Genomic DNA, 13695 nt, shown 5'->3' with positions numbered 1-13695 from the left:
GAGGCACCTCCACTCCCCTTCCTGGCTGGTCAAATTGTGCTGCTTTCATCATTCACATGAAGATGTCCAGTTCAGCATTTGCTATAGTGATGCTATTGTTTGTATATATCCATTGCAAAATTTCAGATCACTTAGCTTAAATTAAAAAATTCATTTCATATAAAAATTCATTTCATACCTTAAAGACAACCCACAGACTTCAGTTATGCAAAATGCTGCAGCTTGGCTATTATCAGGAACTAGGCAGAGCCTGCATATTACTCCAATTCTGCAGTCACTTAGTTAGCTGCTAATCAATTACAAGTATGGTTCAAGTTATTGGCAATCACATACAAAGCCCAACATGGCCATGATCCACCATAAGCACACTGGGCAACAATCTGGCTGACACATAGAGCACATACATCACATTCAAGTTTTGGGGTAGATGTAATGTTGTTACCAGACTGACCTATGGTGGACCAAGGGGACCCTGTTTGGAAGACAGTGGTATCTCTACACACCTCAGCCAACCCTTGGTGTGCCTAGCAATGCAGTGCCAAAATAGGGAGTTCATTCCTTGCATTTGCTCAGCGCACCTTAAGGAAAAAGAACTATGTCTGAATTTGTCTCCCTCCAAATCAGCTTTCACAATGTTTTTCTCACACGCTTCCTGACAGGATTAAGTCAACACCTTAACCTGGAGAAAGTTCCCACCTCCAGCCCTGAAACATATACTCCAGTGAAGACAATGAATGTGCTAATTTGCTTACCTGCCCAGTATTGTACTAACTAATGTTTCTTCCTCTGACTAATACCTTTAATGACCACCTAATTTACACTGTCATTGTTCTACAACTGTAATTTCATCAGCTAACGTCCCCCTTGGAGATACTCCCAAGCCTGGAACATCAGGCTGATGTCTCAACCCATTAGATCAATGATCAGTAAGGTTGATTACTGAGTCTTGTCTTTCCAGAAAAAGATAGGAACTGTCTTTGTTCTGCAAGATTAACAAATCCCTCTACATAACTGTGAGGGTCTGTTTTTTCCCTATAGGAAGCCCACTCTCCCAGTAGGCAGTGTTCTCTGGACACCCCTCTGTCTGTGATATTGACCGACAATGCGTTGTTCTTCCAGAACTAAATGTAGGTTGCTCAGTTCTGTTCATTGGGCCATTTTGCTCCAAGATCAGGTGACTATAACTCTTACTCCCCAATTTCCTAATCTATTCCAGACCTAACACCTCACAACTGTTTATATCTTAGGACTGTGTGTGTGTTCTGCTGCTTTGATTTTTATTGTGTGCGTGTGTACCCTCGTTATCCCTTAATAAAAACTCTTAAATTTTATTCACACTCTTGCAAGCTTCTTTCAAAAGCTGACATCCATATACACAGGCAATCACAGCCTTGTGTTGCCCGACCTCTAGCTAAGCCAAGAGTCTGCTCCTGCTGATTCCCTACTCTAAAAGGGAGAGTCTTCCCACCAATTCAGCTAACCAATGTCACTGTTTGCTGAACACCCACCACCCCATCCAAAAAACTTCTGGGGATACCAACTAGAGACCTGGCATCCCTAACGCTACCTGACAACCAAATTACCCATGATACAGGAGATCCACAGGTGATCTGCCAACTTTAGAACATATATACAAGACTCCTGAATGTGAAGGCAGGGGTGTTTCACCCATCCCCAGCTGTGTACCCTTCCCAATCTAGGCCGCCACCAGTACAGCTGATATAAGCCCTACAGTGAGAAATGTACTGGTACATATCCTATACCTGCATTCTTCTCCTATGGGGAAAATGGCAGCCTAATAATAATTTTGATCAGGACAATGACAAAAAGGAGGGCTGAATATCTCCTTCCCTGGTGCTCTGAAATTTATTAAAATAAGAACATAAATAATTTCATAGATTTTTTATAATTTTTATAATTTCATAAACAGAAATAATTTCATAGATTTTTTTAAAAAAGAAGCCATCAGAAAATAAAATCACAGATTTCCTGTATAACAGTTGATTTGGCCCAAAGTAATTTAAAATTGCTAAAAAGAATTCTGTTGCTTATTTTGAAGAGTGAAAGGGTCTCTGACAGGAAACCTATATGATATTAGCATGATGAACTAGAAAGCTAATTAATCAAATGGGATTTAAATTGCTATCATAAGTACCTAATAATGGCCAGGAAGTAAATAGGTTTGTTACTTCAATATGGATTGCCATCTGGCTATCTATGTCCATCTAGTTGGGCATGTAGCTAGGTCATTGCAATTACTACATTTTGGAGCAACAAAACCAATGCAAAAGAGAAAATGGGGTTAATTTATGCTTTCTGATAAACTTTGAATAGATTCATGGACATACCGTAACTACTTTGCACAAGAGGTTAAATCTGTGACCATTATCTCCAGTATTTAATGTTAAAAAGTAATCAATGGACATTTGAGGTAAGACACAGAAGTGGTACCAAGGCAGGGGGTTGAAACCTTCCTTTCCTCTATAATATTTCTGATAAAAATCAACTCCTCCAAGCTGCTATTAACTCTAACAGGGGAAGGTTAGCCTCTGTATTTTACTTTCTGTTTATGCCTATTGGGGTAATAACAGCTGGAGGAAAGATTTCTATTGAGAAAATGGTGCAAATGAAAAGAAAGGGTCAAGTCTAACCCACCCCATGGCTAAATCAGGGGATTGCTGACTGTGAAAGACTCATGCCTCAGGCATTACTGAGGATATTTTTGCTCACTTCTCCCCCCAACCAATTTTCACTGAAGGACCAGTGAGAAGGGGACTGCTCAACTTTTCCTCTTCTGGCTGTTTTATGTTCAATATAAAAGAAAAAGACTGCTGTGTTTCCACCTGCAATCAAACAATGGGAAATTATGGGAATGTTGCAAGACTTTCTTGTTTTTTCATTATTTACTAAACTAATTAGTACAATAATCCAAAGCTGAGGTAGCAAAACAATTAGGGTAGGGAAAGGTTTTAAGGTTACATATAAAAAGCGTCATGATAGTTCTGATATAGGGCACTGTAGTCCAGCAAATCAAATATTGCCTGTCCACATGTACTTGAGATAGTGCAGATATCTAGCCCCAAGTTAGCAAATGAAGTCAAGTATTATGGCATTCTCCTGATCTGCTTGAAGAGTTTTGGTTGGTTCACTGATTTTTCTCATTTCCTCTCTATGCCATTCTGGCTTGTAGAACAGTTGTACATCTGGACTTTCTCTTGCTTTCCAAAACGGGGCAACAACCAGATGAGCTTCAAGAAGTAAAGATTTGGGGGGGGGGGGAGGGTTATGCAAGAGTGTTAACTTTATGATCTCAAGTTGAACAGTGTATTTCCTGACAAGGTAACATCCAGGATCTTTGCACAACAGCACATATGAATAAATGACCCTCCCATTCGGCACTGATGCCAGTATATTGAGGACAAAATACTTCATAAGTGTGCTGGACTATTTCAGAGGAGGCAGTGGCTTCATATCTACATACCCACTTCAGAGATCTTTCCTTGATACTGGATGAAACAGAGTCCTGGGGAATAAATTAAAATGAAAAGATTAATCAACACATGAGGTCAGTATGCTAAATTAAGCAGACAGTTGACATTAATATTTCTAGGGAGACAAACATGCACTGTGTAAAAACAGTGAGATTTCATAAACCGTTATAAACATTTATAACAGAAAAGAGAGCACAAAGGCTGGTTTCAAATTGTAGAATAAAATGCTAAAATAGTTAAGACTATTTAATCCCTTCCAGATTTTAGCATTTGATGGAAGCCATCTTATCCCTGTTCAGTATCTTGTCAGCACACTGCATATAAGTACCCAAAAATTGCCCATTCTGTTAATAACCACCTAGTGGCCTAACTGGCACATTTACTTTCTAGGAAATTGCTACAATTTTGACTATAATCAAATCCAGTAAAGTGAAGCCAGAAGTAGCTTCTGCAGCAAAAAGAAGAAAGATTTCAGACTTGACTTGTGAAGCAAAGAACCACGTCTGCCTTATGAGAAAGAATAGTAAAGGCACCTGTGAGAAGTTGATCTGAAGAGATGGTACAAATGTAAAATGCAAATGAATGTGGAGTCCATACCATAGAGACAGTGGAATAGTAAAAATAACTCATTATAACTGTAACTCGCAAAATTGTGTGTAAGCTTACAAGTTATGTTTCTTGATATTAGATGAGTAGCCATTGCACAAAAAGTTAAACACAAGTTCTGTGTTTCCAGTTTGTTTACACAAAGGGCAGGAATGGGTTCTTAATTGTACTGAAGTAAGATGCTAGATAAAGGTGAAAGAACATCATCTCTGGAGCTACGATGGCTCATCTTGGCAGCTGAAATTTACTCACAACTATTTCACATTTAGGAACATCCCTGCCTAGATCCATTCCATTAATAGTGATGCCTTCCTTGAGATCATTCCTGTACATAAGAAGTTGTTGCATCAGCAGAAGGCTTCTTACATTGGATGAAAGCATACCATTAGTGTAATGAACCTGCAGGAGGTCTACAAATGAAATAAATAAACTAAAGTGTGAGGATTAAAATAATTTGAAAAAAAAATAGCCCCATCCAGCCAATTCATAAAGTGCATCAGTTCCTTTCTAAAATCCATTAAAGTCAAAGGGCCTTTAAGGTTGGGAATCTCCTTAGGACTGCACTGTTAGCCATACATCTATATTCCTGCCCACTTCCAAATAGATTACCACCATTTTATTTAAAAATAGTAAGGAAGTTTCTTTACTTGAAATACAAGTGCAAGACTGCTAAATAGCACTGCTTTAGAGGAATACCTTTCACAGGCATTAAAAGTAGGCTTGAGCAATACCGAAAATATTCAGTAAAATTCGGATGTGGCTTTATTCGGGTGTGAAATTGTCTGTGTACCCGAATAAGCTGAATTTCATATTCGGTACACTTGAATATATTCGGGTATCCTGAATAATTCGGGTCTGTCTGATTTTCTTTTTGTATTTTTGGTGTATTTTCAGTTTTTGGCATGTAGGGGGCACATTTTTAAAGCTAGTGGCATCACAGTTTCAGGATGTCTTCGGGAGACTCTCCTGATGCTATCACCCAAGTTTGGTGATGTTTGGTTCAGAGGTTCAAAGTTATGGACCCCAAAGGGAGTGCCTCCATCCCCCATTGTTTCCAATGGGAGCTAATAAGAGATGGGAGCTATTCCTTTGAGGGTCCATAACTTTGGACCCCCTGAACCAAATTTCACCAGAGTTGGGTGGTATCATCAGGAGTGTGACCTGAAGATACCCTGCAATTTTGGTGATGCTAGCTTTAAAAATGCACACCTGACAGGTACCCTAAAGTAAGTATTGGGGAGATTGTCTGGGGATAGATTCTTTAGTTTTTTTCTTTCTTTAAAATCGCAGGGAAGGGAGGAGAATGTCTAGTTTGCTGTTTTCTGACTCTTTAAGCATTGTTCCAAGGGATTTTTCACTCCTTTGAAAGATTGCTTAAAGACAGAAAATGGCAAACTAAAGATTCCACCACCACCCTACGCCCAGCAAGCACCTGTAAGCAGCAGGGTGGAGCAAGTGCAGGAACTGTGCCCCTGCCACAGTGCCGCCCACCTGTGCCATGCCAGAATGCCACACCACACCCCTGCACCAGCATGAGCCTCGGGTGTCGCGCCCCACCCCACCCCATTGGCGCTACACCACTGGCAAGTGGAGATCCTTTAAAGAGACTCCCACTTGCAGGCCCTTGCTGGGGGAAGGGGGCAGATGGAATCTGTAGTTTGCTGTTTTCTGACTCTTAAGCATTCTATCAAGGGATTTTTCACTCCCTTGAAATAATGCTTAAAGACAGAAAATGACAAATTAAAGATTCCACCACCACCCTTCCCCCAGCAAGTGCCTGCAAGTGAAGTTCCTTTAAAGGGACTCCCACTTGCAGGTGCCTGCCAGGGGAAGGGGGGAAGCGGCTGCATGCAGAGATCACTTAATCCTTCAATGCTGCCAAATATATACAAGCCAATCCGAATACTTTGCATTCAGATCGGCTCATATTTGGGTATATTTGGGCCGAATGTGGCCTGAATATGCCCAAATACGCTGTGATTTGGCCATTTTGGGTGATTCGGGATACCTGAATCACCAAGTCAAATTAAATGTTCTACTGGCTATCAATTGGTTTCAAAGCACCATTCATATAACCTTTAAAGCCTCAGCCAGACTGTGAGTTAGATACCTTAAGAACTACCTCCTCCCCCATAAAACTGTCCAGATGTTAAGATCAGAGGCCCTAGCTCTGTAGATCTCTTTCTTCAGAAGCAAAGGGGGGCTGCAAGAAACAGGGCTCCTTTTGCAACTGCATATTGTCTACCCAGCCCCTTCCACACACTGATGCTTGCCTACTCTTAGGTTTTAAGCACCAGATGAAGAATTGTTTATTTTTCCTAAGTATTTAACAATAGCTAACATTTCAGCTATTAACCCTCATTCTTAACTACATTTAATGGGTTTTAACTACTGCTGTTATCTTTTTAATTCTTGCTATTATCTTTTAAATCTCTTGTTCTTGTTACAACAGAGTTCTTGGAAGTATTATTCTTGCTTCATCCTAGGGCTTACTAATTTTATTGTATTGTTTCTAGTTGTGTGAATGGCCTCAGGAAACTGATTATGATGTTGGGGGGGGGGTCTGTGTCTGTGTGTTTGTGTCTGTGTCTGTGTCTGTGTGAATTGCTCCATGAATTTAGTTTAAAAGTGGTCTAAAACAGTATTAAATGAAATACATTTAAAAAACTATCACTAAATGATGTATAGGGATTGTTCTCAATAAATTTGCCCATGTATTTTCCAAATTGAAAGTTATTGTGTGGTCACCTAAACCTGAATAACTAGACATTCATACCACCAATTGTACCATATATGAAAAAGCCTAAATAAGCAGGACTTGAGTGATGAAGCCAAATGCCAAAAAATCAAACACAGACTGCAGGGGTTGAATTACCATAGAAAAGTCATTTAAACGCCACCAAAATTACAACATGTGTATGCAGCTGAAGGACTGCACCTCTTAGATAAGTCACATCTGATGGGTCATAATCCCCAAAGGCCCGTCTCATTTTTTGCTACTTTACAGTAGGATCTGTTGCCTGTGTATATGAAGAGAGCAAAATCTGTGAACTCTGCCTGTGGAGGCTTATCAGGGGAATTCAGATTAGCCTGTACACTCCCACACAGGCCAGCTGGGTGACCTTGGGCTAGTCACAGCTTCTCGGAGCTCTCTCAGCCCCACCCACCTCACAGGGTGTTTGTTGTGAGGGGGGAAGGGCAAGGAGATTGTAAGCCCCTTTGAGTCTCCTACAGGAGAGAAAGGGGGGATATAAATCCAAACTCTTTTTCTCTTCTTCTGTTTTGACACAGACAAACTCTTCTTCTTCTCTTCTTCTGTTTTGCTTCATGAAGAACTATACTTTATGAAGAATATACAGCTGCTGCCAAAGATGGCATCCCTGCATCAAGTGTCTCCTCCCACCCCATGACTTAATTTTAACCCCATCCTTTCACTTAATCTGTATCGTGCTGGCAGTGGCATAAGAAGGGGAAATAGAGCCAGGGACAAAATCTGTGTTTTCCATGTGTCCCTTCCCATCCCCGTATGACAGCTGCCCTCCCTCACAACAACCAAAGAACGATTTTTTGAACCAGGTCATCTCAGAATCACCATCCCATTATAGATCATGCTCCAGTTCACAAATCTGAACACAACAATGGTTCATGCCACACATCAGAAATAATTTTGACACCTTCAAAATGTTTTCAAAATGTTTAACAACTGTTATAACACTTTAAAGTGTTTTAGTGTCATATGACTTTTAATGCTTTCAAAATGTTTTATTACTGCTGTGAAAAAGTTTTATGGTGTTATATCCAGCACCCCCAATTGCCCACCCCCCAGCATTGGAAACACAGCACAGAGCCAAGAAGGAAAGGAAAGGAGGGAGGGAAAGGACAGGGACAAATTTCAAGTCATGTTTTATACAATAGTTGCACACACTGAATTGTAATACTGACAATAAAAGGCAATTACTAACATAAACTCACAGGTTCAAAAAGGTTGGGGGCCTTCGTTTTTAATGCCAATGCCAATACTGAGTGCTAGATGCACAGATTTACTACAACCCAATTCACTGGGGGAAAGAGCAGGATCACCAAGCAGAGAATGCTTGGGAGTGCTGCCAGGGTTCTTTGGGCTCCTGGGGCCAGAGGGATCAGGATTTGAAAGGCTCCCCTTCACGTCAACATCTCTAAGGATAGGGCTAAGGAGCAGAAAGGGGTCAAGTCACTTCTGAGTCATAGCGACCCTATGAATCTACGCCCTCCAAAACATCCTATTGTTAACAGCCTTACTCTTGCAAACAAAGGGACACCGTTTCTTTTATAGACTCAATCCATCTCATGTCGGTTCATCCTCTTTTCCTGCTGCTTTTGACTTTTCCTGGCATTATTGTTTTTTCCAGTGACCCTTGTCTTCTCACAATGTGGCCAAACTATGATAGCCTCCGTCATTTTAGATTCTAAAGACAGTTCAGGATTGATTTGATCCACTTATTTTCTTTTGAGTTATCCATGGTATCTGTAAGAAGAGTGAGGAGCCTTGCAGAAAAAGTGCAGTGGGGTCATTTACAAATGGGGGGAGAGCTCTATCAACCCCAAAACGATGAAAGCCTCTATCCCCAACCACCTTGCTTGCATGCATGCTGCTGCGCTGTTGTTTGTAAATCACAGGCAACAAATCCACACCAGCTGGAAAAAGAGGAAAGGGGGGGTGGCTCGCTGGTTAGTTAGTAATAAGGGGGGCTGTCCTCCTCATCGGGCCTGGAGCTCTTCCTGCTTGCTGGAAACTGGGCTCCCTCCATGTCGTCCCATCCCCACCCACCCACCCCCTGGGCTCCAGCTCCGTGGCATGCCAACTCCACCCTGCCACTGCGTGGCTGGGGCCACAGGCAGGGGCACTGAGCCAGGCTTCAGCAGGCGGCCCCAGGGGAGTGGGGCTCTGGGCTGCACTCTGCTGTTGGCACCACCACCCCTGCCCAGCCCCACTCATGTGGAGGCTTACCTTCAGGGGAACTGGTGTGCCTGGTGTGAAAACATGACAGAAAGGCTGCACCACCCCTGGCCCAGGCACTCAGCAGGGGGTGAGGGGCAGGCGGGTGAGGACATCAGAGTGGAGGCCGCCTACAGCGGTCCTGTCCAGGGCAAGTGACGGGACTCACTTGGTAGTCAACTTTGCCACGGCACCCTGGCCAGACTGGCCTCAGGCTCTCAGCTGACCCAGCTGGGGGATCAGGCCCACTGCTGGGAGGGGTCTCTTACTGCAGTGCCCACCCTTCCCACAGGAGGAGGTTGTGCCCGGTAGGTGAGCAGGAAGGCTGAACGTCAGCCAGGCAGACAATGTGTGGCCAGGCAGGCAGGCAGGCAAGAGGGCATTCCCTGTCAGGCATGGGGACCGTCTTTGAGCCTGATAGGGAGGCTGGGGTTGCCCTTGTGGCTTGCTCCTGAGCCTGCCAAGGGTGTGCCACGGCCACAGGCTTCCTTTCCTCCCCAGCCTCAGTCTTGCTCACACAAGGGGAAGGAGGAGGGGTGTGGGGCCATTTTCCACCCCCCACGTGAGCCAAATGGCCTGCGCCTGGGACATGTGACTGCACATGTGCCCATGGGTCCTACGCCTCTGCAGGCTAGATGTTTCTCATTTCTACCCTATATGGTTGGCTGTTGCTGGAAGGACTGAGGAAAAGCAAAATGAAATTACATGAGAAAGTAAGTTTTTCTACATAGTATGGGAGAAGGAAAATTCAAGTGGCAGTTTCAAAGAATAGTTATGTTTGCAATAAAACAACTATATTCAAGTCGAGTAGCACCTTCAGAAGCCAGCAAAAATGTCAGGGCATAATTTTTTTTAAGAGTCAAAGCTTGATGAAGGGAGCTTTGACTCTCAAAAGCTGATGCCCTGAAAATCCTATTGTTTTGTGCAGTGCTACTGTACTGCTGAAATGGTAGTGACATTTTTGGTAGTAGTTTTGTGTTTCTAGCAATTAACATGCTTATTCCAACTGTGTATATTCATACCACCTAGGAGAACATCACTTGGGTAAGCACCTTTATGGCAGTAAACAAAGATCATGCTAGGGAGCTGCCAGAGACTTGCATGACTGTCTGTGAAATCTCAGAATACAGCAAATAGTCCCTCCCTTTTCTCATCTCTGCTGGGTAAGAGAAAAGCCAAACAGATTCCACGCTTCTGATAAAATATCTTTTTGTCCTACAAGAACAAAATTTTCTCAAAATTGTCTTCTTGATTTGAAAGATCGTGAAGATTTTTAACCACCATCTTCTGTTTGAACAATAAAACAAACATCACTATAAATATCCTGAATTGTTCTGTCTCTCAGCTACTAAGATCAGATGCCAATTTAGATAGGAATATAGGATGAGTGACACTGTAATTTTGTCTTGTTAGGATCTTTCACCAGGTTACAAAGAGTGCCTACTAAGCATCCCCCAATCTGTTCTTAAGAAGATAACCATACCTCTACTACTTCTATGTTCTATGACTATGTGCCCTCTTGTGCACACCTGTCAGTTTCACACTGGAAGAAGATATCAAGGTCCCAATAAGCAGCAAGCCCAACAGGGACACTTTCAAAAGTGACCTTCACCAAAAGAAACAAAACCAAAAAAAAAAGCAACTGCACATCATAATACTGCATCCTACCCATGTGGTGTCAAATGAAAAGGCAGCTAAATGTTAATTTCAAATGTACAAAAATATCATTTTTCTCTTCTAAGAGAATCCACACATGGAAGAATTGGCACCTGAACACAGGCATCCCCATCAATTTCCCCCGCTTTTTTTTACTTGCCCTTAGTAAAAAATAGTTGTCGTCCCCACTTTGTTTCTGGAAGACTTTGCAATTGCCTTTTCAAAATTGTTAATATTTCCACATGCACATGCAAATGGCCCTTCTTGAAGTTTCAGTTCTTTTCCACAAATCTTGAAAAGTTAAATGTATGAGGGGAACAGGGAACATATCTCCACTGGCTAACATTCGCACAATTGGGTGTGAATGAACACCACATTTGTTTGCATTGTAAAAATTGCCACTGGCAATTTGGCATATTAAGCGTAACTTAATCAGAATAATATGATTGTCTTTAGAATTCCTTCAGCTACAAGAAACAATGCTGCCCTACAAAAAACAACACTATTTTTAAGCTTTATGATCAAACTCATGCTATTGGCATTGATTCTTGCTTAGTTATCCAAATGTAAAATGCCAGTGCAATCAGAGGTGTGATCTATGATACTAGAGTTCTGAGCAAGAGTACAGAATGGGGCCCCAGAATCACTGCCCTACCCCCACCATGGCCACCTCAGTTCCAAGAAGAAGCAGAGTCCCAGGAAGCAGACCTACATGGCTGCTGCTGAGCCAGCAACCAAAACTTCTGTTGGGAAAAGTATGTCTAGCAGTAGCAAGATGCTCCATTTCCTCCTCCACTGGAGAAGTGGGATAGGGTAGTACCCTGTTTCTTTGAAAATAAGACACCCCCTGAGAAAAAGACATAGTAGAGATTTTGCTGAAGTGCCTAATATAAAACATCCCCTGAAAGGAAGACGTAGCAAAGTTTTTGTTTGGAAGCATGCTCGTTGAACAGAACACCAGAGCATGCAGCTGTGGAGTGGAAAAATAAGACATCCCCTGAAAATAAGACATAGTGCATCTTTGGGAGCAAAAATTAATATAAGACACTGTCTTATTTTTGGAGAAACACGGTAGGTGGTCAGGGCCCTTCCCATCTTGGGGCAATTGCCCTGGATAGATTGCTGTTAAGACTGCCCATGAATGCAACAATTTTTTTTTATCCTCCTCCCACCCAATCCTAACTGTGTCCAGAAACTAATGCAAAACATGTATGAGATACAGCTATTCCATAATAAGTACAAGTGTGTCCTAAGAAATTAAAACATTCTGTTAAACATTCTTACTTTTTTCTTTAAAAGTGGGGTGGGGAAGAAGTAACACACGGCTTTAGATGCCACTGCGACCAGTCTACTACAGAATAAATTATGGGCTGTTTATAAGATTTTCCCTATCTGAATTTCTCCTCAGATTTGGCATACCTGAATTACATGGTCTTCTTGACAGATTGGCACCACAGTGACAGTGAATTGTCATTCTTCCATTTTTGATATTTGAACTTTTTTCATGCTGTTACACATGCACAGATTGCAGCAGTCTTTGATTCTCATCTCTTTTTTCTCCTTTATAGGTTGCCAAAATATATCTATGAACATGCTCTGTGATTAAAATTATGCAGAAGGGGATCCTGATATAAAAAGTGTGATAAAGACTGGATGATCAAATGCCTGGGAACATGCTTCTAAAAAAAAGAATATTTCTATCTAGTTGCAGACCAATTAATAGCTAAATAGTCAAAATAAGACGCAGTTTAAACTAGACTTTTCTTGGGCCTTTCATTTAAACCAGTCCACCCTGACAAGAAGGGTTAGTGGTCTTGCCAGTAAGTGTCCTTGTTTTTAATCTTTGAAATGTTAAAGGCTATGTGAATACTGGTTGAATGGCAGCACATGAAATATCACTGCCAGAATAGTACAATATGATTCATCACAATCAGGCTTTATCTTCCAACTTCAAAGCAAGACAACGCATAATACAACTGATGAGCCGTTACCCACCTGCACTAGAATGCTTAAGAACATTCTCCCCACATCACACTACACAGGTGTTTTCGAAACTGTACATAATACAATCCATCAGAAAAGCATAAAATATGACCACACCCCAATTTATTACTATTTAAAATACTTATATTCAACCTCAACCACTATGCAACAGTACTCCAGACCCATATCAGTGACGACATCCAGGAAGATGCCAGTGTTCAAGATAGTGGTATAGCTGAGGAGATTCAAGACAACTAATGGGACAGACTCTTCCTGCTCATTTCATACTGCAGATTATTTTTTATGGCCTGGATGGCCCAGGCTAGACTGATCCATGGTTAATACATGGATGGGAGACCACCAAGAAAGCTGAGGGTTGTGACACAAAGGCAGACAGTGGTAAACCACCTCTGTTTGTCTCTTGTTTTGAAAAACCTATGAGGTTGCCATAAATTGGCTGGGACGTGATGGTACTTTACACTACCAAAAGCACGCTCTGTCCTGAAACCAAGCTGGAAGACAGACTGGAAGATATGTTGTTAATCATCTAAGAACCACCCCCACCCCAAGTACCCACACCTTGCTCAAATATGAAAATTAAGACTGGTCAAAAGAACAAAAATCATTTTCTTCCAGAGCAGTCCTTTCATAGTCTCATTCATTTAAAAATAGCATTTATTGCTCCATTTATGAATTCCATTTCCCATTTAGTAAATCAAATAGGATGAGATAGGCACATTTGTGGTAAGCCTCCCCTCTCCAAGAAAAGTCCACAGCCTCAGGTTGAGCAAGCTAAAAATTATCCAACAAACAGAACAGCAAAGCCCAAGAGCATTTTGAACTCTCATCTGTAAACTCAAGGTTGGAAATGACAGATTATTTTATCTGCAAAGTGCCTGGCAAGCTGATCACAGCAGGCTATCAAGGGTTTCTCCAACTATTCCTGAGGGTCCAGGTGTAAGTAAGACCCTAGCTGTTTGGAAG

At 41.8% G+C, this 13695-nt stretch overlaps 1 protein-coding gene across 5 annotated transcripts in view; it reads right to left on the bottom strand.

The window, feature by feature from the left end:
* The window catches only part of TSPAN4 (tetraspanin 4), a 672180-nt gene that overhangs the window by 564223 nt on the left and 94262 nt on the right, over positions 1–13695 (bottom strand). For 3 of the 5 annotated variants that reach the window (XM_048486901.1, XM_048486903.1, XM_048486904.1), the window contains one exon: positions 3482–3523. The exons of 1 other annotated variant lie outside the window; for it this stretch is intronic. The gene's annotated coding sequence lies outside the window, so the exon portion shown is untranslated. The remainder of the gene's footprint in view (positions 1–3481; positions 3524–13695) is intronic. One more of the 5 variants, XM_048486905.1, reaches the window with a different exon arrangement.

This window comes from Sphaerodactylus townsendi, linkage group LG02 (genome assembly GCF_021028975.2).
Source record: "Sphaerodactylus townsendi isolate TG3544 linkage group LG02, MPM_Stown_v2.3, whole genome shotgun sequence".
NCBI lineage: Eukaryota > Metazoa > Chordata > Lepidosauria > Squamata > Sphaerodactylidae > Sphaerodactylus > Sphaerodactylus townsendi.
The sequence above is the reverse complement of the archived record's forward strand: the minus strand, read 5'-3'. Positions and strand labels throughout refer to the sequence as shown.